This window comes from Coenobita brevimanus, chromosome 50 (genome assembly GCF_032717465.1).
Source record: "Coenobita brevimanus isolate Jiangsu-jjx chromosome 50, ASM3271746v2, whole genome shotgun sequence".
Classification (NCBI taxonomy): domain Eukaryota; kingdom Metazoa; phylum Arthropoda; class Malacostraca; order Decapoda; family Coenobitidae; genus Coenobita; species Coenobita brevimanus.
The window spans coordinates 43416972-43444471 of NC_137003.1; positions in this window are offsets into that span (position 1 = coordinate 43416972).

Sequence of the window (27500 nt, forward strand, 5' to 3'; positions counted from 1 at the left end):
TTACTATTAAAATTATTCTTGTTTCTGCTGTTAGGCCTATTATTTTTCCTCACATACGTCTATTGTATATCGGACGGCGAGAGAGAGAGAAAGAGAGAGAGAGAGAGAGAGAGAGAGAGAGAGAGAGCGAGAGAGAGAGAGAGAGAGAGAGAGAGAGAGAGAGAGAGAGACAGACAGACAGACAGAGAAATACACGCAGAGACAGACAAATAGACAGACAGAAAGACAAATACAGGCAGACAGACAGACAGACAGACAGAAAGACAAATACAGGCAGACAGACAGACAGACAGACAGACAGAGAGACTGACAAATACACGCAGAGACAGACAAATAGACAGACAGAAAGACAAATACAGGCAGACAGACAGACAGACAGACAGAAAGACAAATACAGGCAGACAGACAGACAGACGGAAGGAGGGAGAGAGAGAGAGAGGAAAAAAAGGGCCGTACTCAGAGTAGGCTAAAGCCACATTTAATGGAAAGGTTACAGGGGGTACCAGAAAAAAAATGCGGCCAGTAACAAGAAATATTCCTGCCCATCTCTACTTATCCCCTGCATGCCCACAGTTTTAGGTCTCTGATGTCGGGAGGTAGAGCGTAGTGTGTAGTGTGAGTGAGCAGAGAGTGTGGGCAGGAGGTGAGCTCACTACCTACACACACGACACACCTACACCCTGTCGCATGCCGTTTTCTTTCTGTCCTGACTTTCACTTACGTCTTGTCCCAGTTTCCCTTTTACTCCCAGCTGGTTATGCTTACACTCCTTATCCTAGGTCATTATTTTCGTCCTTTCCGTGTTTTTCCCTTTATTATTTTTGGCTTCCCCTATAGTTTTCTTTTACTTCTGGTTCCGTTTTTGCACGTTGCAGCTTAATATTCTTTACTTTCGCCCTTTTCCCTGTTTCATCTTTACTTTTTTTTTTTTTTTGTCGCCTAAAGGTATGTATAGTTTTTGCCGTTTCCTACTCCTGTGTATTCGTTCTTTCGGTGTTCCGTTTCCTTATCTTCTTTTCCTTTCTTCTTCTCCCTTTCCATTTTGTCTAGTAAGGCTCCATTTCATTATCTTCTTTCTTTCTCTCTTCTACCCTTTCTTGTCTCACCAATGAATTTTCATCATTTTCTCTCATCTGCTTCCCTCTCTTTCATTTAATACTTCCATCCTGAAATTTTACAGGCATATCTCTTCTTATTCCCTTTTCTTTCATTCCTACTTTTCGATTTTGTCCTATGTCCTAACCTCATCTCCTTCCCTCTTCTTTCCTCCCTATTTTTCGACTGGCTCTTATTTCCTCCTCTCCTCTCTCTGCATCTTCTCTCCTTCTCTCCCTTGCTGCTATCTTCTGATCCAAAATTTTCTTGCACTGCTCTACTTTCTGTGTTACTGCTTGCTGAATTTTACATCCTTTCTCTTTGTTTATCTTTGCATTAACATTTCTTTTTCTACTTTTCATCCATTTTTCTGTTTTATCTCTCTTATCCTGTCTCCTATTCCTATCTTTTGGCCCTAACTTAAAGTCTCTCGTGTCTCTTTACTATTTGCTCTTTGCACTCGTGCCATGTATCTCTCTTAAGTTCGCTGGCTTCTCTCTCTCTCTCTCTCTCTCTCTTTCTCTCTCATACTCCCTCTTCCCTCTTTCAGCTATTTTTCCTCACTCTTTTATCATCTTCGTCTTTACTCCTCACATCTCTGCCTTACTATATTTTTCACTCGTTTTCCCCATCATACTCCATCACTTCCTTTCTCTTCCTCCTACACCCCACTTTTTCACCGTCTCTCCTCTCCATCCTTCCTCGTTCCATCTTTTCCCTTCCCTCTGCAACCCCCTTCTTTCCCTACACCACGCCTCTCTTCCACCCCCTCCCTCCCTGCTCCTCATCTCATTCAGCTTCTCGTCACTATACTTCCTCAATCTTCTCTCCAGTCGTTGACACTTCCTCATTCTTCCACCCGTCCTGTCGCTTCCTCCCATCTTCCATCCAGTATCTTATCCATCCCCTCCTCACCTCTTTCCCTCCACTTCCTTTCCATTCCTCATTAATTATCTCTTCTTCCACCCCTCCACTTTATTCCTTCGCAATCCCTTCCTCTCTCTGGCACCCTACCCCTCTTCCTCCTTCCTCCTCATCTTCATCTTTCCTTTTTTCCCTTCTGTCTTCCATCCACCCCCTCCTCTCATCCATCCACTCCCTCCTCTCTTCCATCCACCCCCTTCTGTCTTCCATCCACCCCCTCCTATCTTCCATCCATCCCAGTCTTCTCTTCCATTTCCTCTCCACAAAGCATCTTCCTCCTTCCACCACTCTTCCATCTTTTCTCCCTCCCCTCTACCACTGTTTCCTTCCTCACTCCAACGCTTATCTTCCGCTTACTCTTCTTTTTGTGCATTCTTTTTTCCTCCACCCCTCCACTACCGTCTTTTTGTTTCCTCCCCTTCTCCATGCCCTCCCTTAACCCTCCCCTCGTCCGACTCCTCCCAAGCACTCCACTTTCCTTCCACTTTCCCTCTCTAACTCCACCGGCCGGTGAGGTAGAGGAACTGGTTCGGGGCTCTAATTTCCCGGTAGCACAAGCTGAGAGAAAAGACGGCATGACCAAGCTCGCCATGACTTGTCGACTATTTTTCTCCAGTCACCAATTATGTAAGTCCTATAAACCTCCCTTATGATCAAACATGCTCGGTAGACGTGGGAGAAAAACAAATATTCATGAATTTTGACACGAGGTAGGAAATACACTCGGGGAAAAAATGATCTTGGGTTGTGATTGGCCGTGCCGGCTTCTCTCGGTCTCTTTCTCTGTGACGTCATTGGTTGAGGATGCCTGGGCACGAGGGCGATGAGACTATAAAAGCCTTTCACGCCCCTTCTCGGCAGCCAGTTCGCCCACAGCCGCGCCATGGTAAGCATGTCATTTATTGTCTTTCGTAATGTTCTTTGGCATCTAATTACCACCAATGAACAGGATATGCTTAAAATCATATTCTAAAAGTATTTTTATTCGCTTATCTACACGCTATCAAAAGTGCCCACATATGAAGTGTTATGTATATGTATACTTATCATGTCCTTGGAGCCATTAATTGGCAGTGCTAATTGCCATTTCATAGTGACATGTTTAATAACAAATTTTCATAATACCTCAAATTACGTTAGAATGCATGATACATGCATTTTCAACTTTCACACTCTTGCTTTCTGATTTGTCTGCGGGTCACTTTCACTAAGGTTTATCTCTCACTAATATTGTTTTTTCCATTCCAGAGCTCCACGTTTTTTATCGTGGTCGTGGCTCTACTGTTAAGCTGTGGCCGCGCGGAGAAGAGAGTCATCCAGTACGTAAGGGGCGGGTCGTTTCCAAGGGTACACAGCAAGTCGTCCTCCGGGCTTGGTAGTCACAGAGTAATCCTCCTTAATTCCGACAGGGGAGGAGGAGGGGAAGGGCCGATCCTAAGCGGTGGTTCTGTCGTGTTTGGACGTAGAAGCACAGAACATGGTAGTTCGAATATCAATCTGGGCCATGGTAGCTCTAGAATAATAGGTCACCGGAGCTCCAAAATACTAGGTCAGGGTAGTTCTGGAATCATACATGGCAGTTCCGAATATCTGGGTCATGGAATCTCTGAAATCATAGGCCATACTAGGTCTGAAATCCAAGGACATGGTCATGGGGGCACTGTCAAACTTCATCCCATCAGTTCTCCTAGTAGAGTCTCTCTCATTCCTGGTCGAGTGCATACTTCAGGAGGTGGAGAAGGTGGAATAACTGTAATTAAACACAGTCATCATAGTGGAGCTTCCAGAGGACACGGCACTACAGGTGGAATAATACATGGCGGTTCTATTTCCCGGATACATGGCGGTTCCTCGGAAATTATCGGGTCAGGAGACTATAGCCAGTCCACTTCGAAGTTTGATGGTAGAGTACAGACTTCCATCAGCAACGCCAGGGGAGGACTGATCGCTCTAGGGAAAGACGGTGGGCCACTCAAGTATCTTAAAGGTCGGGGATCCAGTCGAGGGTCTTTCAACACAGGTGCGGACTTCGGCAAACAACACCAAGGAAGTTTCACAGTGGGACAGTCCGGTGGTGTCACTCATGGAGGAAGCTTTGTAGTGGGACATTCCGGTGGTCTCTCACACAGACCAATACGTTATGAGATTGGACATAGAGGGAACCTCGGAGTGGTACGTTCTGGTGGTATTTCTCAAAAACAAATACATCATGATGCTGGACATACAGGGAACTTCAAAGTGGTTCATTCCGATGGTATCTCTCACAGACCAATACGTTATGAAGTTGCACAAAGAGGGAACACTGGAGTGCTACACTCTGGTGTTGTGTCTAACAAACCAATACATCATGAAGCTGGACATGGAGGGAACTTCAAAGTTGTGCATTCCGGTGGTTTCTCCAGTGAGCAACTTCAACACCATGCAGGACATGGAGGCCTGTCTGTCGAGGGAGGACGCGAAAAGCTCGTGGGAGTAGTGGACGCTACAGTTACTCCTTTCACCTTCGGCTCAGGGCTAATTTCTGGAAGGAAGAGTCAGCATGCAAAGTTCATAGAGACGGTTGAGAAAGATCACCCTGGTTTTGAAGGGGAGACATTCCTTGGAGGACTGGCAGATTTTAGAAGCCATTTAGATTTCGACCACAAGGTGCATCATGAAGAACATTCTGGAGAAATTGTCATAGGGGGAGGAGGTTCTTCCAGTCACTTAAAATCTGGAATGGTCGTCACTAAAGGACGCGGAGGCATCGTAGGGGTTATTTCAGGCGGAAAAGCTTACGCTGGAGACATTGGAGGTCACAGTGGAGAAGGTAGGTCTGGCGGATCGAAAGAAAGCACGGTTCACGGGGGATCCATTGGTTCAGGGGGTAGTTTAAAAGGTATAATCCAGGGCATCAGTTCAGGTCTGGGTTATAACCGTCCTGGAGGTGGTCACGGTGGCACAAAGGCAGTGGTTAAGCTGGTCAGTGGAGATGGAGGAGGTGGACTTTCAGGAACTTCTAAAACAGGAGGTGGGAGAATCGTTGTGGGGAAGGGACAGAGTAGTATCGGCAGTTTCAGCACGAGTTTTGGTGGTTATGGCAAGGGTCTAATTGAAATTAACTCCCATAGAGGTGGCTCTAAAGAGGTCAAAGTAGTCTCTGGTGAGGTTACTGCTATTGATGGAAGTTTGAAGAAAACTGGGGTCACTGGAGTTTCGGTCGACGCTCAGGTCGCTGTAGGAGGAGGAAAAAAGAGCATTGGAGGAGGACATGGAGGCTCAGGAGAAGTGGTTGCGTTGAGCAGTCAACAAACTGCTGAACTAGGCGTAGGAGGCAAACATGGCAGCAGTCTTGGAGGAGGAGGTGGTGGATTTGGAAGCACTGGAGGAAAGATTGGAGGTTTGGGAGGCGCTGGAGGAGGAATTGGCGGACCTGAAGACATTTTAGGAAAGGCGTTCGGTTTGGAAGATGCTGGAGGAGCAGGAGGAGGAGGAGGAGGAAGTGGTGTTGGTGTTAAAGTTAAACATGGTGGAACAGCAATCGGACATGGTGGTGTTGGAGGAATTCCTGGTGCAATTGGAGATGTAGGAGGAGGGCTGGGTGGCGTTGGCGGCAAACTGGGAGGCGAGGGTAGTTTGGGAGGTGGTGGAGCTGAACTTGGTCTTGGAGGAGGGCATCCTGGATTTGGAGGTGTTGGAGGAGGGCAGGGTGAAACTAAAGGTAAAATAGGAGGCCATGCTGGTGGTGGTGGAGGCAGTAGCACTGGACCTGGTGGTGTTGGAGGAGGACATGGTGGCGTTGTAGGAGGGCACGGTGGATTTGGAGGTGTAGGAGGAGGACATGGTGGCGTTGGAGGAGGGCAGGGTGGGTTTGGAGGTGTTGGAGGACATGCTGGCGTTGGACTTGGTGGTTCTGGAGGGGGACATGGTGGGTCTGGAGGTGTTGGAGGAGGCCATGGAGACGTTGGAGGAAAAGTAGGAGGACTCGGGGCTTCTGGAGGCGTCGGAGTCAAACTTGCTGATCTTGGAGAATCTCACAGTGGCTTTGGAGGCATTGGAGCAGGACAAGGTGGTGATGGAATTAAACTGGGAGGAGGTGGAGGAGTTGGAGGAGGACTAGGTGGTGGTGGAGGTAAAGTGGATGCACATGGTGAAGGAGGTATCGATGTAATTGGAGGCGGAGGAATCAAGCTTGCTGACGTAAAAGGAGTCAGCGGTGGGCTCGGTGTTGGAGGAGGACATGGTGGCTTTGGAGGTAAACTAGAAGCACATGGTGATTCTGGAGTTAATGCGGTTGGTGGAGGCTTTGGAGGTGCTGGAATAGGTCAAAGCGTCGTTGCGGGTAAACTTGAAGGTCATGCCCGCGTCGAAGGTGTAGGAGGTGTGCATGGTGGAGCTGGAGGTGGTGTTGGTGGTCTTGGAGGTGCTGGAGATAAATTGGGAGTAGGTGGGGGTGCTGGAGGTGGTATTGGTGGGTTTGGTGCTGGAGGCAAATTAGGAGTTGGTGGAGGTGTTGGAGGAGGTGTGCATGGTGGTGGAGGAGGCGGTGTAGGTGGGTTTGGAGGTGGTGCTGGCGGGTTAGGAGGTGCTGGAGGTAAACAAGGAGGTGGAAGTGTTGGGGGAGGCCCTGGAGGTAAATTGGGAGTAGATGGAGGTGCTGGAGGTGGTATTGGTGGATTTGGAGGTGCTGGAGACATATTAGGAGCAGATGGAGATGTGCACGGTGGTGTTGGAGGAGGGATTAGTGGACCTGGAGGTGGTGCTGATGGGTTTGGAGGTGCTGGAGGTAAACTGGAAGTAGGTGGAGGTGTTGGAGGAGGACATGGCGGCCTTGCAGGTACTGGAAGTAAATTGGGGATAGTTGGAGGTGGACTTGGTGGTATCGGTGGTGGACATGGTATTGGAGGTGGACATGGTGGATTTGCAGGTGCTGGAGGAAAACTGGGTGGGAATGGAGTTGCTGAAGGAGGGCACGGTGGTTTTGGAGGAGTTGGAGGAGGACATGGTGGTTCTGGAGGAATTGAAGGAGGTCACGGTGGTTTTGGAGGCGGTGGAGGAAAATTAGGAGGAAATGGAGGTTTTGGAGGAGGTCACGGTGGCTTAGACGTTGAAAAGGGGCATGTTGATGTTATAGACGTTAGAGGTGGACATAACGGTTTTGGAGGCGCTGGTGGTGTACATGGAGGCTTTGGAGGAGTCGGAGGTGGGCTTGGTGGTTCTGGTGGTGTTGGAGGTGGACATGGAGATTTAGGAGGCGTTGGAGGTGGACATGAAGTTTTGGGAGGTGGCGGAGGTATATTAAGAGGAAATGGAGGTCTTGGAGGAGGACACGGCGGTTTTGGAGGCACTGAAAAAGAGCATGTTGATGTTGGAGACGCTGGAGGTGGACAAGAAGGTTTTGGAGGCACTGGAGGAGGACATGGAGGCTTTGGAGGAGTCAGAGGTGGACATGGTGGTGTAGGAGGTGGACATGGAGGTTTTGGAGGAGGACATGGAGGTTTTGGAGGCGTTGGAGGAGGACATGGAGGTTTTGGAGGCGTAGGAGGAGGACATGGAGGTTTTGGAGGCGTTGGAGGTGGACATGGAGGTTTGGGAGGTGGCGGAGGTAAACTGGGAGGAAATGGAGGTCTTGGAGGTGAACACGGTGGCTTAGGCGGCGTTGAGAAAGAGCATGCTGATGCTGGAGACGTTGGAGGTGGTCATGAAGGTTTTGGAGGCGCTGGAGGAGGACATGGAGGCTTTCGAGGCGTCGGAGGACATGGTGGTTCAGGTGGCGTTGGAGGTGGACATGGAGGTTTTGGAGGCGTTGGAGGTAAATTAGGAGGAAACGGAGGTCTTGGAGGAGGACACGGTGGCTTAGGCGGAGCTGAAAAAGAGCATGCCGATGTTGGAGACGCTGGAGGTGGACATGAAGGTTTTGAAGGTGCTGAAGGAGGACATGGAGGCTTGGGAGGCGTCGGAGGGGGGCATGGTGGCTCTGGCGGTGTTGGAGGTGGACATGGGGGTTTTGGAGGAGTTGGAGGTGGACATGAAGGTTTTGAAGGCGCTGAAGGAGGACATGGAGGCTTTGGAGGCGTCGGAGGGGGACATGGTGGCTCTGGTGGTGTTGGAGGTGGACATGGGGGTTTTGGAGGCGTTGGAGGTGGACATGAAGGTTTTGAAGGCGCTGAAGGAGGACATGGAGGCTTTGGAGGCGTCGGAGGAGGACATGGTGGCTCTGGTGGTGCTGGAGGTGGACATGGAGGTTTTAGAGGCGTTGGAGGTGGACATGGAGGTTTTGGAGGTGTTGGAGGAGGACATGGAGGCTTTGGAGGCGTCGGAGGTGGACATGGTGGTTTAGGTGGTGCTGGAGGTGGACATGAAGGCTTTGAAGGCGTTGGAGGTAAATTAGGAGGAAACGGAGGTCTTGGAGGAGGACACGGTGGCTTAGGAGGAGCTGAAAAAGAGCATGCCGATGTTGGAGACGTTGGAGGTGGACATGAAGGCTTTGAAGGCGCTGAAGGAGGACATGGAGGCTTTGGAGGCGTCGGAGGGGGACACGGTGGCTCTGGTGGTATTGGAGGTGGACATGGAGGTTTTGGAGGCGTTGGAGGTGGACATGGAGGTTTTGGAGGCGTAGGAGGAAGACATGGAGGCTTTGGAGGCGTCGGAGGTGGACATGGTGGTTCAGGTGGTGTTGGAGGTGGACATGGAGGTTTTGGAGGCGTTGGAGGTAAATTAGGAGGAAATGGAGGTCTTGGAGGAGGACACGGTGGCTTAGGCGGAGCTGAAAAAGAGCATGCCGATGTTGGAGACGTTGGAGGTGGACATGGAGGCTTGGGAGGCGCTGAAGGAGGACATGGAGGCGTCGGAGGGGGACATGGTGGCTCTGATGGTATTGGAGGTGAACATGGAGGTTTTGGAGGCGTTGGAGGTGGACATGGAGGTTTTGGAGGCGCTGAAGGAGGACATGGAGGCTTTGGAGGCGTCGGAGGTGGACATGGTGGTTCAGGTGGTGTTGGAGGTGGACATGGAGGCTTTGGAGGCGTTGGAGGTAAATTAGGAGGAAATGGAGGTCTTGGAGGAGGACACGGTGGCTTAGGCGGAGCTGAAAAAGAGCATGCCGATGTTGGAGACGTTAGAGGTGGACATGGAGGCTTGGGAGGCGCTGAAGGAGGACATGGAGGCTTGGGAGGCGTCGGAGGGGGACATGTTGGTTCTGGTGGTGTTGGAGGGGGACATGGAGGTTTTGGAGGCGTAGGAGGAGGACATGGAGGCTTTGGAGGTGGGCATGAAGGCTTCGGTAGTGTTGGAGATGGACATGGAAGTTTTGGAGGCATTGGAGGTGGACATGGAGGTTTTGGAGGCGTTGGAGATGGACATGGCAGTTCTGGTGGCTTTGGGCGTGAAGGTTTTGGAGGCGCTGAAGGTGATAAAGGAGGCTCTGGTGGTGCTGGAGGTGGACATGGAGGTTTTGGAGGTGGCCACGGAGGGGCTGGAGGATTTGGAGAACATGGTGGCTTTGGAGGAGGAAATAGTGATTTTGGAAAGAAAGTGGGCATAAAAGGAAGCACAGAAGGCGCTGGAGGTGGTTTTGGAGGCATCGGCGGCGGACAAGGCTTTGGAGGCTCTCCCAAAGTTGGGTCTCCTGTACCGGTGTTAGTGAATGGAGGAAGCGGAGAAAAGGTTGCAGTCCATGGTGGTAGCGGGGAGGTGCGTGTCACAGGCCACTTTGGAGGGTTTGGAGGAGGGACTGGTGAAATTCTCAACAGCGCTGGAGGAGGACACGGATCTTTTGGAGGAGGGGGTGTCGCCCATGCCGAGTCTGGAATAGGACACTCTGGAGGCACTGGAAAAGGGCATGAGATTGATGTCGACGTCGGTGACTTCAAAAGAGGACAGATAGCTACAGTAGGAAACACACTTTCTAAGAAGCATGGTGCCACTTCCTCAGTTGGCAGTCTCGGCAGAGGACACCAAACAACGGCTGTTTCTGGCGGCCCCGCGATTTCAGGAGTAGGTAGAGGAGTAGGAGGAGGAGTAGGAGTAGGAGGAGGAGGAGGAGTAGGAGGAGGAGTGGGAGCAGGGAAAGTAGGGGTAGGATTTGGAGGAGTAGGAGTAGGAAAAGATATACTCGTAGTAGGAGGAACTGGATCTGGAGGAGTAAGAGTTGGGGGAGCAGGAGTCGGAGGGGTAAAAACAAGCAAAAGTGGGCCAGGGTTTGGTTCCACAGTTAAACTTAAAGGAGGGGCGACTTCGAGGGTAAGTGTTGTCTTTGGCCCACCCGATGGGGCTTCACTTCCAGACTTCTACGGAAATTCGAGAGGGATTTCAGGAAAAGGAAGTCAAGTAGGGTATGAGTATGCGACACAATAACCTAAGTATATTTAGTCATAATCTTTATAGATATATTTTTGTATGAAATGAATATGTACTTGTGTATGTGAATTGTGAATGATGTTCTGAGAGTCTCCTGTTTTGTATTAAATTATTACGGTTACTGTCTGTATACTTGGTGTGAGTATACTGACCTATCTGTGTTATGTATCTGTGATGTTGTTATAATTATAAAAGTAAACAGAGTTCGATATGTGCTTTGTTTTACTTGATTCAGCAATAAGAAATGAATATATTAGCATCCAATGTGCAGAGATGGATATAACACAGAACCTGAAAGCTAAGCAAAACATAAACGCAGATGTTCACATGAGTTCCTAGTACAGACTCACTCATACACAATTAACGTTACAATTGTTGTGATCTCTGGCTCATCTGTAAGTGAACCCAGCAGACTGCAGGTTGCAGCTGCCCTTCTCAGTCCAGGATCTTCCTTTCGGAAGATAGGGAGGGCACTGTGGGACAATTATAAATACTTTAATAGTTGCCTGGTTATATCGGTGCATCCACATGAAGACATCCCTTGCAGCACAACACACACACACACACACACACACACACACACACACACACACACACACACACACACACACACACACACACACACACACTGCAGGATGTGAAGGGGTGACATTTTCTTGTATCATATGATACGAAAAGCAAAAACGGAGGTGGTGGAGGAGAGGAGAAAGGGAGGGGTGGAGAAAGCTTAGGCTGAGAGTGAAAGGAGGAACTGGAACCAAAAGTGAAGAGAGAAAGTGGGATGTAGGTGGGATTCAAAGGGCAAGCAGGGAAGGTGTGAGGTATATGACCGAGGGGGGGGGGAAAGAAGAGGGAAAAGAGAGGGAGATGAGAGAAACGAGAGCAAAGTACGAATGGTAAAAGGGAGAGGTAGAGCTAGAAGAGAGATGGAAGAGAGGAGAAAACAGAAACGAAAAAACAGAAAAGAAATGAGATCGAAACCAAAACACACACAAAAAATCTGAATCCTTTGGCAACCTGGACAGATTTGACAAGAGATAGATAGATAGATATACAGTATGAATGTCATTAAAGCAGTCTTTACTGATCTACCAGACGACCCGCCGACATGTCATAAAAATACTCCTGCTAATATCATTACAAAAGTCCTGTATGAGACAGCCCTAGCATGCATTCAATATGGACGGTGGGTGTTAATGCAGAAGTGGTGACATGTGGAGGTGTGTGGACGTAGGAGGACTACTGGGCCATGGTAACGGGCTATGAAGCCTATGCAAGAGTCGGGCATATGAGAGAGAGAGAGAGAGAGAGAGAGAGAGAGAGAGAGAGAGAGAGAGAGAGAGAGAGAGATTAGAAGACAATTTAGTGAAAGAGAAAGTAACAGTGTGTGAGTTGCAAGGTACCGGTAGGGTAGAGGGAAGGGTGGGACGGAAGGAGGGATGTGGGGCAATGCACTGTGGAAGGAGAGAGAGAGAGAGAGAGAGAGAGAGAGAGAGAGAGAGGGGGGCAAGGAGGGTGAGAGGGAGGGACATAACCCGTTATTTCTCTCATAACCTTTAGTTGCCAGACGCTTCTGGTCACTCTCTCTCTCTCTCTCTCTCTCTCTGCGTTGGTCATGAGGTATTATAATTTATTATCTTCCAAAATAAATGCCTTATACATAAGTCGTCAGAACCAGACTATCACCGAATCAAGAAAGTCACTCGTAAACTTGTTAAGCATCTTGAACACAATGACGCTTAATGTTCTTCAGGTATATAGACAATTTTACTCTTTTTGTGCGTGACTTTTCTCTATGGAACCTCCGTAATTGAACGAAATTGACGGCTGTCGGCAAGAACAATAAATATATTATCTAATCCCTTAACTAATTCGCACTGTAATTATACTGATAGAATAATAGCGAAGTGATTGCTTGTTGGTCTCGTGGGTTTAGGTGCTCCGACCAGATGTGACCCAAAAAGATTTACCTGTACGGGGTGGTTGGGGTTTATTGCTTAAAAATGAAACTAAGGTACAAACGACTACTCACCCTTGCCCTAAATGGGACGGCGTACCCTAGTCTGGGGTCGCTGCGGTTCTGTCAAGGCAGTAACATTGAAATTTTTATAATATCTAGCCTCATACGATAGATAAAAAACTTGTATATTCCATTAATTTACAGGAAATACGGTAGTTGTGATGAAGTGTTTGACAGGGTACAACAAGAAAGAAAGGTTGCTGGTTCTTTGACGCAGTGTTAAGAAATGAGGAAGTGAGCATGGAAGTAAAAAAGTCGATATATGATAGTACTGTGATACCAACTCTATCGTTTAGAAGTGAAACTTGTACCTTGTTGGAGAGACACAAGTCAAGAATGAGAGCAGTGGAAATGAGTTGTCTGAGAGGAGCATGTGGAGCTACATGGAGAGCTAGAATGACAAATTAGGAAGTGAAGGAGCATTGTGGTGTGGATGTGGATGTGATAGAAAGTGCTAGGAGAAATACACTGAGGAGGTTTGGCCATGTGGTGAGGATGGAGAACGTAAGACTATCGAGGAGAGTATGTGAGTGAGGTGGAAGGGGGCAGAGGGAGTGGGACGCCGAGAATAAGATGGATGTATGGAATGGAGAGGTATATAGAAGAGGTGTGAGCTGGGGGGAGGACAGTGAAATGGAGGGGGACAGGACGACATGAAAGCGATTTGTTTGTGGCTACCCCTTACGGGATTAAGGCGTCTGGCAATAGATAGATAGACAGAGATCATAATGTCGTGGCTTCCGTTTCCGCTTACTTCTTATCATCTTTGTATATACTTTTATTCATCAAGAGCATAAAAAAATAAAAAATAAAATAAAAGATAAACCGGTGCTCATTCGGAAACTGAGAAAAGTAGGTGTACAATATAGCATCACAACCTAGAACATGAAAAAAAAAAAATGAGTTCAGAAAATGGCATAATAGCCCAAAAAATGGAATCTGGAGAGGCTACACGCAGAATATCGTAATTTTTGTTCATCGAGTCCTGTCCCTGGTTGGAGGAAAGTGTTAGCCAGAGGACTTCACTTAGAACGGAGCCCCATTGTTCATCGTTGAGGTGGGAATTAGATTTTTTTTTTTTTTTGGGGGGGGGAGGAGGGAAGGGATTAACGAGGAAGTGATTGCGATGAAAACTGGAACCGCATTCTTGTCAGTTAAGGAAGTTCCCTGACACCTTTACCTAAACGACTTATTTTGCTTATTACATCTTACTGTCCTATTCTGTGTCATATAAATCCGTCTAACATTGCCACACTCTGCATCAATAATGTAAAAAAGGATATTAACCAGACACATCAAAAAATAAATCGCTAAAGAAGAGATGCTAGGTGCCTCTTTTCCCGACGAGAATACTGGCCCTGGCATTCTTGCAGCCTCAGCAAGGCTTCGAACTCCCTCTAAGGGTCTTAGCTCGGTTTGAAGCCCTTGGGCCTTTGGGTACGACTTCGATATACTCTCTGTCTCTGTCTCTGTCTGTCTGTCTGTCTGTCTGTCTGTCTGTCTCTCTCTCTCTCTCTCTCTCTCTCTCTCTCTAACCACTGGATTCACAGACGGTCGAATGTGACACAACACAATGAAGTGCACAATGTCATTAACCTGTGGGCGACAACATGCAGCTTTACCCACTAGGCTACTCATTCATGCGTCTCCAGCAATGAGAGGCACGAGAGGTGGATGAACTTTTGTAATAAACTGTACATAATAGTGCACTCCGGTCAGAAAATGGAAATAAAAAAGCAAACCGCATCATACAGGGAGGACTGCCGTAAACCGGTTGAACACGTAACAAGATGCACGGTATTTTTTTCACTCCAGCACCGGTCAGGCGGCTTTCGAACACTCAATGTGACTTTTTGTTTTTATTGTTTTTTTCTAGAAAGGGTGTTATCTGGCAGCTTGTACCAGCAGCCCGCAGTTGTAATTTCCAGACTTTTCTAACTATCTCTCCTCTGGCGTGCTTTTTTTCTTCTTTTCTTATTATAATCCCCTCAGTACGATGACGTCTTATTTTTGTTTATGCTTGCTGTCTCCAGGCGATATTATATAACTAGGAAAAAGTCTCTCGTCCTAGAGGGGTTAAAGAATTCTATATGTACAGTTGGCGTCAGGAATATCACTCCTCTTTTCGGTCGAAGAATTACGAAACTCATACACAATATTCTGAAAAGTTTGCTGGGTTCCAAAGATTGCATCACTGAGTTCAAAAGTCTCTATTCACTGTATCGTTATTTATCGTACGGAATTGGATCGAAAATACTGTCCATAATAGCACTTCCAGACGATATTAATCAGCGACGCGGAATGTGTAGCCATCATGACCAAGTCGGTTTCGGTGTATGTATGTGTATATGTGTGTATGTATGTATGTTCGCAAACATCTCACATATGCCTGAGCCGGTGTGGTTCAAAACTGGCATGTCAATTGTGCGTGGGTCTGCGTGCAATTTCATCAAAGGTCATATGTCAAAGTTAGTGTTCAGAGTTACTGCGCTATCGTGCATGCTTGGTCTGACTTGGATCAGCAATGTCACATAAACTGTGTGTGGATCTGGGAAGAAATGATTCGATAGTAGTGTAGACTGAACGTAGGTCAAAGTTCAAGGTAAGAGTTCAGAGTGTGGTGTTATGTTTTGAATCCTTGATCTGATTTTTTATTCTAATTCGCACATACATTACATGAAGCGACGACAATAAGTGGTTCGATTTGGGGACAGATCAATCAAAGATCAATGTCACTGGTCAAGGTCAAAGCTCGGCCACGGCTTCGTATTGCTCTCTGAACACACTATAGTTTAAATAAGGAATAATGTATCGTCCTAAAGGGGTTGATAATTCTATACACAATCTATTGCCCGTAGTTCGAACAGTAATTTCTAGGACGAGTAAAATAATCTGGTACATGTATGTATTATACAGAAAAGACACCATGGTTGTGTCGAAGTTAGACGCAAGCTGTGATTATTGTACAGTCAGCTACAGAAATTCGTTCGCTTCTCCTGCCTCCTTCATGGCTGAATTTATAAATGCTTGAATTGAACACAGTGGGCAAAGCTGCATGTCACCATCCACCTGTGATTAATGTTATGCACTTTTGTCCACTACGTGTCGTTCAGCCGTCTATGAGTCCAGCGATGAGAGGCAGGAGAGGCGAGCTGATATTTACTTCAATGTAGTCACTGAAAAATATGAATACCAAAACCACCAAGTCGACCTGTCTTGTCTAAGAGGTTTAAGAGTTAAAATGAATAGTATAATTATTTCACCATTATCTTAACTGCAATGCTATGTAAAACTTGAATGTTTTTTTTTACTAATGAAAAACCATGGCATAGTTCCCAGTCAGTGCAGACAATAAATGTATCGTAGCCCAAATTGTTTAAGGCCTCAGTATTGGAAGGATGACCAGACAACTACCCGCCAACCAATGAGGATGAGGTGGACGTAGCACGCTCCACCCGTACTGCAACTGGACTTTTGTCTGTTGCTGTATTAAGCTTTCCTTCCTCAGCAGCGGAAGTCATCATCATCATCATCATCATCACCATCATCATACTGACCACTTTCCCCACCTAATACTAGAGTGAGGTAGGATCCAGAAACAGGAAAGAGGCAGAGCACGATACCTGCAAACCTATCAGGGCATGCCCTTGAAATGGGCTACACAATCTCTTAAACACCAATTAAGCAGCAGGAATCATGACTCCATGCCACAGATTTATCCACACACACACATACACACACACACACACACACACATATATATATATATATATATATATATATATATATATATATATATATATATATATATATATATTACCAAACGGGAAACAAAAGCCAGGAACAACTCACAAGGTACTATTTTCAGATAACCATTGTAATGCCCATAGACAACACTCGATATAAACTGACTGCTGTGTAAATAAATTATGTGCAAAACTTTCAATTTTTACTGCTTGAACGAATCTTACTTGAGGGAAACTTGCAAGAATAAGAAATACTGTGTGTCCACGTCACTGTGTACAGCCCGGAAAAAAAAAAAAAAAAAAAAAACTATTACAAGGAAGTTCACACGTAATTTGTTTTGGAATGTGGGTAAGTGACAGTAAAATTAACCATTAAGGTGTTAGGGCGACATTTGACCCCGCTGAAACATAACAAAAATGTCTTAGAGAAAAAGCTTAGTGATGGGGAACTAGGAAAGTCTTTTTCTTCCATTCTTGCTACGGCCGGGCGATTTCTCTTTAAAGGTTAAATGAGACGTTTCGAACAGGAAGATGAAAATGAAGACGGAACGTGGACTATGATGAACTTAGAAGCTGGAGCATGGAATACGGAACGTGTAACACTAAGCTCGCAATACTGAACACGGTGGACTCGGAAGTAACGGAACACGAGGGAAGGCAACAAAACTCTGAATGGGTTTAGGTTGTAATAAGGAATTCTGTGGAAGTCGTCAAGAAAGGTGATTAACTTTATGCATTTATCCGAAAGTTACAAATATATGATGTTAACAGCATAAGATATAACTCATACCGGTAGTGCATTTGGCTTTTCCTTGGACCTTAGACTCCAGTGACTCAGTTTTTAGATCAATAAAATCGTGTGGCGTCAACTGAAATCCTGTACTAGAGTTGTCCCGACCATAAGAGACGGTTAATGGTGAAAGTATGAACACTCTCAGGCTTTTTTTAATCACTCTCAGCAACTAATACCAATACATCAGTCCTATATGAGACAGCCCTAGCATGTATTCAGTATGGACGATGGGTGTTAGCGCCGAAGTGGTGACATGTAGAGGTGTGCGGTACGTAGGAGGACTACTGGGCCTTGAAATCAGGCTATGAAGCCTATGCCCAGAGTCGGTCAAAAAAAAAAAAAAAAAAAAAAAAAAAAGAAGAAGAAAAAGTCTGGTGTTAGCTGAAAGAAAATAGAGGAGAGTCGAACATGTAAGAGTTTTTTGGCTTTCGTTTTATGGGTTATGTTCCTACCTACCTACAAAGGTACCTGTCAGCCTACATACCTGTCAGTATGTCTATCCATCCATCGAACCATCCAACAACTCATCCATCTATCTATCTACCTCTCTATCTATTTATGTAATATCATATGCTGTATGCTACCCAGGTAAGTCGCTGTAAATAAACTTGGAAGGAAACAACAATTTATTTTCAGTCTCTGTTTATCTACTACCTGCTTAACTATTTTTCTATCAATAATAAATCGATTAATAAATCTACCAATCTATCTAACGTCACATCCTTGTATCTCATCCAGTTTCGCTATGATCAGTAAATCTTCCAAGTAGTTTTATCCAGACTCAAGTGAAGTTCTTCATTCCATCTACACTCAGTTAACTGTAACTTGGCCTTAAATTGCCATCTCTCCATCTTAGATGTTGGGCTTTAACAACGGACTATCACAAGAATATGGCGCTAGTCACAAAGAGGCGTTATGGAAAGAATGCAGAGCCGTAGCACTGTCTTATTCTGGCACTGAGCTACGGGAAATAGGCTGCTAAAGGACGAAAATTTAGGTCAAAGAGAGTAAATGGTATAGTCTAGTATTGTTTGTTTTATTCGATTTGGCTACTAACCGAGGAGTCTCATTCTTACTCCATAGCTAGGGATCATCGCATTTCATGTAATTATAGTTTAATAGATTCATTGTGATATTTGCCAAGTTCTGTTGGGCGAAAACCAACTTTTTTTTTCTTTCGGTCTCCAGAAAAAAGAAAAGACGTAAACTTTCCTTGGCTCTTCGCTGTCTCATAATCGGACATATTCTAGTATTTTATTTCAGTTAATTCCAGACGATTATAATCAACTAAGAGTCAGTCACTGAAACGAAAGTGTTAAAACTATATTCTTCATACCCCAACTTGGCCTCAGACTGCCATTTCTGTCTCTTGAATGGAGAGTTGTAGCAATAGATTAACACTAGATAATGATGCTGGTCACGAAGAAGTGCTGTGGAGAGGACGCAGAGCCGTAACCTTTCTGCTGCTGAGTTACGTGAAACAAGCTACAAATGAACTAGAATCCGCTCCATTTGAGGTGAAAAATAGCATCATTATTCCTCTCATGGTCATAACTTCGTTAGTATTTTCTTCCGTTATTTCATCATTATGGTAAAAAAATCATACAGTCCTGAGAATGTTAACTATTGTAAGAGAAATGAAATGTATTGCTAATTATCTGCTTTTACGCCAGTTTTACTTTTCGATGAGTCACGTTCTTACGCCTTTTCTTACTGCAAAATGCCACACGCAAGGAACCATAACAGAGAAGGGATGATTCAGCCTAAAATAATGCTTAGTAATTGCCCAGCTTATATTTAGATACCTAATTATCGGTGCAAGAATATATCGTGACCCAACTCTTACTGAACTAAAGTTTCACGGACTAGCTCGCATGGCCACCCTAACCCAATTAATCCGATGATGTAGTTCTCATTTTATTCTTCCCATATTCAGACGATTTTACGGAGCTGAAGTAAAAATCCCTTGTACTGAAGGATTTATTGAAGGCTATATCTAACTCAGCCAATTCGAAAAATTTCTCCTAATTCGAATAAAATCGCTTGGTAGTAGCCATGACGGAATACTCAATGCGTCAAAGGAGTGACATTGTTAACATCCTCAGGCTCTCATGACCCATATTCTCATTGGTTAAGGATGCTCCCTAACACCTCTTCCTTAGCGATTTATTTTGCTTATTACACCTTGCCGTCCTATTTTGTGTTACGTAAACCATTCTTATATTACCATACTCTGCATAAGTACCGTAAAAAATAATATTACCTGGATCCAAAAATATTTCAATGAGAAAGAGGTGTTAGGGAGCTTCCTTAAAATCGTCTGGCATTTAGTTTCAGTAAAGGACCACAGTTGTATCGACCATTAACGGAGCTAATGGAGACAGAATTAAGATTTTTAGGCTCCTATAACTCATTCTTTACTAATATCCTCTGGTGTGAACTGCTATACAAAACGCTATTTTTTTTTTTTTTTTTTTTTTTTTGACCACGAAAAGGTTAACGAGAATGATAAGCGTTCGCCCCTTCCTTGTTCTAGGTCATTTTGTATTTTCCTGGTATTTTTCATATTTTTCTAAGGCTACTCTTCCTTTTGCTTCTCTTTTTCTGCGTCTAATATTGTATGCTTCCTTTTAACATTGTCTTAATCACTCGATCACTGTCATCAAATCTCTGACCTCCATCCTTTATTCCTTTAGATGTCCCACCATTTCTCTCTCTCTCTCTCTCTCTCTCTCTCTCTCTCTCTCTCTCTCTCTCTCATCATCATCATCATCATCATCATCATCATCATCATCATTATCATCATCATTTCTACGCTCGAACTCCTGATGACAAAGTAGCTCATATTCTCGTCAGCGTAGAAAGCTCTCAAGCATCTCCTTCTTAGCGATTTTTTTTTCACATTTCACTTCAGTAATCTTTTGCAAATACATAATACCCTTAATAGTACAAAATATGCCAAAAAAAACATATACAAGATAATATTCCTTAACAACATCATTCATCATCGCCGCACCGGTTAAAAGATCCATTTGCCTCTAAAGAAACGGGGACGAAGCACTATCAAGCAAAGACAGACAGACAGACAGACAGATAGATAGCTAGATAGATGGATAGATAGATAGATAGATTTATAGATAGATAGATAGATATAGTAAATAAGTAAATATCTAGTTATCCATGAGACCTGGAAGGAAATTAGCTTTAATGGCACACCGCTTCGATGCTAAAATGGTTTGCTGAAGCTCGAATAGACAAATCAGTGAGGCACATAAAATAAGAATGGACGCTGTTTCGATCCTTCCTTCTCGAGTCGTTTGTGTGTGTGCGTGTGCGTGTGGTGGTTGATACAGCCTCAGTAGCATGCAGACGTTTTTGTGTTCCGTGTGTGTGAATGTGTGTGCGTTTTTATCCGATTTATATTGCGTGTGCGTATTTTTATTCTGCGTTCGCGTGTATCATGGAGCATCCTGTGCATGGAAGAGGAACAGCGAAGGAGGATAAGGTAAGTGATGAGTCAGAGAGAGAGAAAAAAGTGAAAAAGAGGTAGAAAGAAGAAAGGCTACTAGAAGACAAGATAGAGAAGAGATGGGTGAAGGTGGTATCGGAGGGAGAGAATGAAGGATAAATAATAATTAGACGAAAAATCACTGGGAGGAAAAATGATTGAAAGGAAGCATGTTGTAGGGGAAAATGAAGGAGGAATGAAAGTGAAAGGATTTCGAGGGAAAGTATGTAAGTGGATGAATTCAGAGCGAAAGTGTGAAAGGATGAAAGTGGTATGATTAACCCTGAGTTCAAGACGGGGATCTTAACCCCTTAAATCCAATGACGTAATTTTCCACTTAATTCTTGCCACTTATAGACGATTTTATTCAGTCTGGGAAAAACATGTTGGGATTAATGAAGGGTGTATCTAAATTCTCCGTTCTGAAAGGGCTCGTGTTAGATAAAATCGTCAGGAGATAGAAGGAAAACAGAAGACGTCTTCGTACTGAAGGAGTTGACTTATATATTGCTGCTACTGGCGGATTATATCATGCATCTTTAGTGGCCTCTCAACACCTAGGGATTAAATAACAGTATTGTTCTTGTACATTAATTCGGCCAAGATTTTCGTCCTTTTGCGGTTTATTTCACGTAACTCAGTGGCCGAAAAACACAGCTCCGTAGCTCAAGATTCATTTTACAGCAATTCTTCTTGACTAACATCATATTTAAGTGTCACTGTAGTGTTAAAGATTAGCACTAAAAATGGAGAGATGACAATTTTAGGGCAAGTTAGAGCAAAATAGGTACAGAAACCGTAATATGACGTGGGAATCCTTAATTATTTGGTTTTGCTGCCAGCACGTAAACATATTCAAATTAGAACTGGCTTAGAAACAAAGGATGGGAAAGAATAAAATGAGCAGTGTGCAAAATATGAAATGAACGTAATATTAGGATGTAGGGTGAAAGCAACTTTACTAGAGAAGCGGTAAAGACGGGTTGGGTTAGAGAGAGGGAGAGAAAAGAACGAAAGTGAACTAAAGAGTGAAAGTGAAAGCAAAAACAGGATTTTATCAGGTGGAAAAAAGGCTATCAAAGGCAGAGAGAACTAGAAGATAAATATATGATAGACAGAGAAGCAAAGATGCAGAATCATAAGGAAAGTAGAAAGTTAAAGCAAGGCAGAGAAGAGACATCCAAGACGGAAAATGAGAGAAGCAGTTAAAGGAAAAACGATACGAAAGATGCAAATATATGACATAATGAGTATATTAGAAAGTAGACAGGTGGGAAGCTTGATAGATATAAAAACAAGCCCCCTCCCCCTAGAAAAGCCCCATATAACCCAGTAGACCAGAAAGAGATGTTGAAAAATCTGTAATCTCTCTAATACGGTGACGCCTTTTAGTGTCATATTCCTACAAGCATACGAGAATTCTCCCTTTAGCTGAACGTAATCGCTAGAAAGAGGTAGAAATATTGTGAAATATAAGTCACAGAAATTTCCTGAAATATATTGTGGGTTATTAGCTTACGTTATTTATTTATTATTTTCTTTAGCCTCAGTTACGTTGGACGAGTTGCGACTAAGTTTGGTATACCGTCTTTAGATAATGGTGGGTCTAATTAGATGAAGCTGATGATAACCTTCTGTACTCTCAACGAATCATCTCAAAACTATACCGATATAGAGAGAAAAGCAGTCATATCCAGTTGCATTATTACTTAGAAAACCCTCTATATATTCCCTTCTGTTATTTTTAGCCACCCATATTACACTTTTACAGTTTCCTTCGGCATCGTTTTGACAATTTAGGCATTATCGTGGTTACCTGGTTATCTGATAATTGTGTGGCAGTGTAATTGTCATGGGAGGTGACAGTGTTCCCTTTGACCTTTGTGCTTTCACCCTCACTTTTTATCCGTGTTCTTTTTCATAATTTTATCTCCTCTATTACTCTGGTCAGTTCTACTCTGTATTACTCTGCTCTGTTTTGCTAAATTTTTGTCTACCCTAATGTCTTACTTTTCTCATCTTCCTCCGGTATCCTCCAGTTCCTCTCTACTCCTCCCATCTCCCTCACTCCTTTTCCCTTCTCTCTCCCACTTACACTCTCTCCTTTCCTCTATATCGTCACTCTCTCCCACTCCCGTGTCTTCGTTCTCTCCTACCCCTCTCTCCTTCTCTCTTCGTCCCCCTTTCTCCACTCCCCTTTCTCCCCTTTACCTCTTACCCACCCACCCTTACACTCTCTGCCATCCCCACACTTACCCCACCTTCCCCATGTCTTTCGTCCTCCCCCCATCGCTCTTACTTTCCCATCTCGTTTTTCCATCCCCTTCAACCTCCTCATTTCCTTCTACCTTCCCTCCCTCACTTCCTCTCCTCCCACCCTCCTCACCATATTTCTCAGTTACTTCTATCCCTTCCTTCTCCCCTTTCCTCCTCCCCATCCGTTCTCCACCCTCTCCCAACACCTTCCACTCCTCATCTCCCCCTCCTCTCACTCTCTTCCCACTCCTCATCTCCCCCTCCTCTCACTCTCTTCCCACTCCTCATCTCCCCCTCCCTTCACTCTCTTCGCATTCCGTTCCTTCTACCCCTTTCCCTTTCTACGCTCCCCCTCTCTCACAAGCCGCTCCCCCTTCCTCCTCCCTCTTCCCTCCCCCATCTCCTCCTCCCTTCCACCCTCCTCCTCCTCCCTCCCTCTATCTTCCCTCCCCCACCTCCTACAACCCACAATGACTCAGTCAAATTTTTTTCCCCTTCCCCGCTGTACCTCATTCTGTGTTTTTCTCTCTCATTCCCCCACCTCGTATCTGTGTCAGGCGGGGTTCTGTGCCAGGGAAAGTGGTTTTGAGTTATCCAGATCCAGTTAACTTTGTCGCCTTCTCCACTCCGCCCAGTTTGCATTCATTAGAAGGTATTTTAGGGGGTCAGAAAAGGTGAGAGGATGGAGAGTGGGGTGAAAATGAGCGGTTTGGAAGAGAGGAGAGGGAAAGAAGTGGGAAAGAAGTAATGAGAAATGAATGAAGAAGGGAAAAGATGCATGGAAGAGATGTGTAGAATAAAAAGGAGAGATGTAGAAAAGAAAATCTGAAGGATAAAGAGGAGAGAAAGACAGAGGAAAACGAAAAAGGCGGTAAAGAAAAGGAGGGTGTATAGATGACAATGAAGAAGGAGACGAGGGAGAAAAAGGTGCAGGAAAAATATGTAGAAAAGAGGAAAAGATACAAAAGGGAATGCGATGGAAAAGGAGGAGAAAGATGGAAAGGAAACGGATAGATGTGAAGACCAGGAAAAATAAGAAAAAGAAAAAACACACAGGAAAGAAAAAATCTGTAGAAAAGAGATGTCGAAATTACGAAAGGTGTAGGAAAGAGAAGAAGGAGAGGGTGGAAGAGGAGAGGTGTGGGAAAGAAAAGAGTGAAGATAAGAGAAGTGAAAAGATGGAAGAGAAAATGTGTAGGAAGAGGAGAGATGGAGGAGGAAAAAGAAGAAATATAACAGATAGAGGGAGACGTGAAGGGAAGAGAAGGTAAAGATGAAAAGTGTAGAGATGAATAGAACTGTTTCATTGTCCTCCATTAATCTTCTTTCTCTCCACCTTTCTTTTGTCATCTTCCTCCTTAATTCTTGCTTCCTCTACACCACTTTCCTACTTGCATGCGGCCCCACTCTCCATGCACATGTACCTTACCCTCTTCCACATACACCCACACCCACCCACTCTCACAACACACACACCCACCCTCACAACACACACACCCACACCCACCAACTCACACACACACACACACACACACACACACACACACACACACACACACACACACAAATCCTTCTCCTACTTACCACGCCCCTCTCACTACACAACAAAACCCCATCTCTGTTGCATTCACACATGGCTCTATTTCCTCATTTCCTCCCTCTTTCTCCTCCTTATCCCCCTCCCTCTCGTCTACACACCTCCCTCTCCTCCTTTTTTCCTCCTCCTTCTCCTCACTTCCTAACTCCTCACCCCTACTTCAGTTCCTCACCAGTCTCTCACTCCTCCTCCCCTTAAACCTCTTTCCTTTCCCTTTCTTTTCTCCAAGTCGTCTCCACTTCCTCCAACCCCCTCCTCCACCTTCTCTTACTCTTCTCACCCCTTCTTTCAAACCCTCACTCCTCATTTTCTCTTAAGCTTCCTTCTCTGTTCTCCTCTCTACTTTCTCCCCCAGCTCCACACCCCTTCTTTCACACCCTCTCTTTTCCATCTCTATTCTCCTCTTCCTCTCACCATCACTCCCTCAGTCTCCATCCTCACCCCCTCATTCCTCATCCTCCCTATATTCCTCCTCACCCCTTCCCTTCATCTTGCCTGGGTCCACCTACGATCCTACTGGCTGTATTTGACACCACTTTCAGTTTCTTGGTCCACTTGCGATGATAGCAGCCACAGAATGAAAAGTACTCTCTCCCTTTCTCTCTCTCTCTCTCTCCCTTTCTCTCTCTCTCTCTCTCCCTTTCTCTCTCTCTCTCTCATAAAACTTATTATAAATACTTTTTCTGAATATAGGCAAGGTAATGGACGAAGTGATGAAAGAGGGATGATTGGTGTCCGAATGCCTGATCATGCTAGACAGTATGATTTCGGAAAAGGCAGGGGATATTCACGACTAGATCAACCATTTTATTTATACTAGAAGATAGAAAGAAAATGAAGAACTGCAAGACAGATATTTATGGCGCGTACTGGTTTGGAAAAGGAACTCTATGCGCATTCCATTAACACACTCAGATGGCGATGCTGACTCTTATATTTTATTCTTTTGTTTCTCTCAGTCGACTGTTTTGGATTTAGGTCAGTCAAGGCGTTATTTCCGAGACCAGAGAATGAAGACTGCATGACCCCACCCTCACTCTCGGGATTGGGTAGGCTTATACTATTTTTACTTTAACTTGACCTAAAATTGCCATCTCCCCATCTTGAATGTTGAGTTGTAACAATGCCTTAACACTAGAATGTAATGTCAGTGACGATGAAGTACAATGGAAACGATGTGGAGCCGTGATATTGTCTTTTTACTGTTCTTGTGCTTCGTGACATAAGCTGCTAAATGACGAGAATAAGCGTCAAGTTATGGTAAATTAAAATTAAAGACTGATAAGAAAATCGGGAGAACTAATGCAACCTAATCTTGTAGTGATGTCTTTCGTAGCCAGATGACTTTTAAAGATGGGTGGAGAGACTTTCTGAGCTCAAGTAGTTAGATATGGCCTTCATTAACCCCTTCAGCTATCAAGGATGGGAGCGTGGGAGGTGGGGCAATGGCTCTCCTGAACTGAAGGAAATCGTCCGGTAGTACCAAGAGCGAATGAAGAAAGGCAATTATAGTGAAAGAATTTTACCTGACCCATCTTAACCTCAGAATAGAAGAGTTCGTGGAGGAAATTGGTAAACTGCGAAGCCTTTGTCCTGACGTATGAACAGAAGGAAAGGGAATGATATCAACCGATGGAGAATGCAAAGATGATGAAGTATGCGTTTTTTTTCACTAGCCCTTTTTACAGAGCTAGCAATAGAAATCCGACATCAAATACGAATCATAGAAAGTGTAGATGAGAAAATAACTGCTGTAGATCTGTTAAGTCATACTAGAAAGCTTGTGTAAAAGGGAAGGGGTACCATAAGGGATTACAAAAACATGCACCAAATTTGTGAGGACCGGCTGGGAGTACTTCCATCATTACGTTGTTTTTCTGTCACTTTCTGAGGCACTGCTACCGCTAGGCTCTTGTGAATTATCTTTATGAATGCTTGAACCCGTATGGACCTTCTTTTGTGCGTGCGTGCGTGCGTGCGTACTAGCGTGCATGGATGCGTGCGTGCGAGCGTGCGTGGATGCGTGCGTGCGAGCGTGCGTGGATGCGTGCGTGCGAGCGTGCGTGGATGCGTGCGTGCGAGCGTGCGTGGATGCGTGCGTGCGAGCGTGCGTGGATGCGTGCGTGCGAGCCTGTGTGTGTGTGTGTGTGTGTGTGTGTGTGTGTGTGTGTGTGTGTGTGTGTGTGTGTGTGTGTGTGTGTGTGTGTGTGTGTGTGTGTGTGTGTGTGTGTGTGTGTGTGTGTGTGTGTGTGTGTGTGTGTGTGTGTGTGTGTGTGTGTGTGTGTGTGTGTGTGTGTGTGTGTGTGTGTGTGTGTGTGTGTGTGTGTGTGTGTGTGTGTGTGTGTGTGTGTGTGTGTGTGTGTGTGTGTGTGTGTGTGTGTGTGTGTGTGTGTGTGTGTGTGTGTGTGTGTGTGTGTGTGTGTGTGTGTGTGTGTGTGTGTGTGTGTGTGTGTGTGTGTGTGTGTGTGTGTGTGTGTGTGTGTGTGTGTGTGTGTGTGTGTGTGTGTGTGTGTGTGTGTGTGTGTGTGTGTGTGTGTGTGTGTGTGTGTGTGTGTGTGTGTGTGTGTGTGTGTGTGTGTGTGTGTGTGTGTGTGTGTGTGTGTGTGTGTGTGTGTGTGTGTGTGTGTGTGTGTGTGTGTGTGACTACGTGGGTGTGCGCAGGAGGATGAATGTGAAGGTGTGTTCAGCAAAAAAAGTTGTGTAACCTGCAATGACAAAATCAGTTTAATCTGGTTAATACCAGAAGGTAACAGGAGTGGGAGCACGAGATGTGAAAGGGGGGATAGGAGTTAGATGGTCTAATTATGGGTTCCACAGTTGACTGTCGGAACTTTGAGAATTCTGTTTTGGGAATACGTCAGTCAGTGTGATCTCTCCAGTTTTATTCATGCTAAGGAATTACAATATCCCAAAGAACGTTTTACTACCGATATATCTGAAACTGGGTCTAATAACTACCCGGTACTGGTTTGTCACAGGTCGCTACGGGTCATTCAGTCGTTCGTAAGACTAAACAGGACTCTATACAGGTCAACAGTTTACTCCGACAGACAGTAAACTGGTGCATGAGAGGTACTGGACTGATTACAGCTGGATTCTGTGGTTATTAAGGCTTCCACTTTCGAATAATTTTTTAATGATAATCCGTTCCAGAAACTGTGGACTTAGGAAAATTTTCTCTATCGTTTTCTCACACACGATTTTTGCAGTTTTGGTGTAACCAT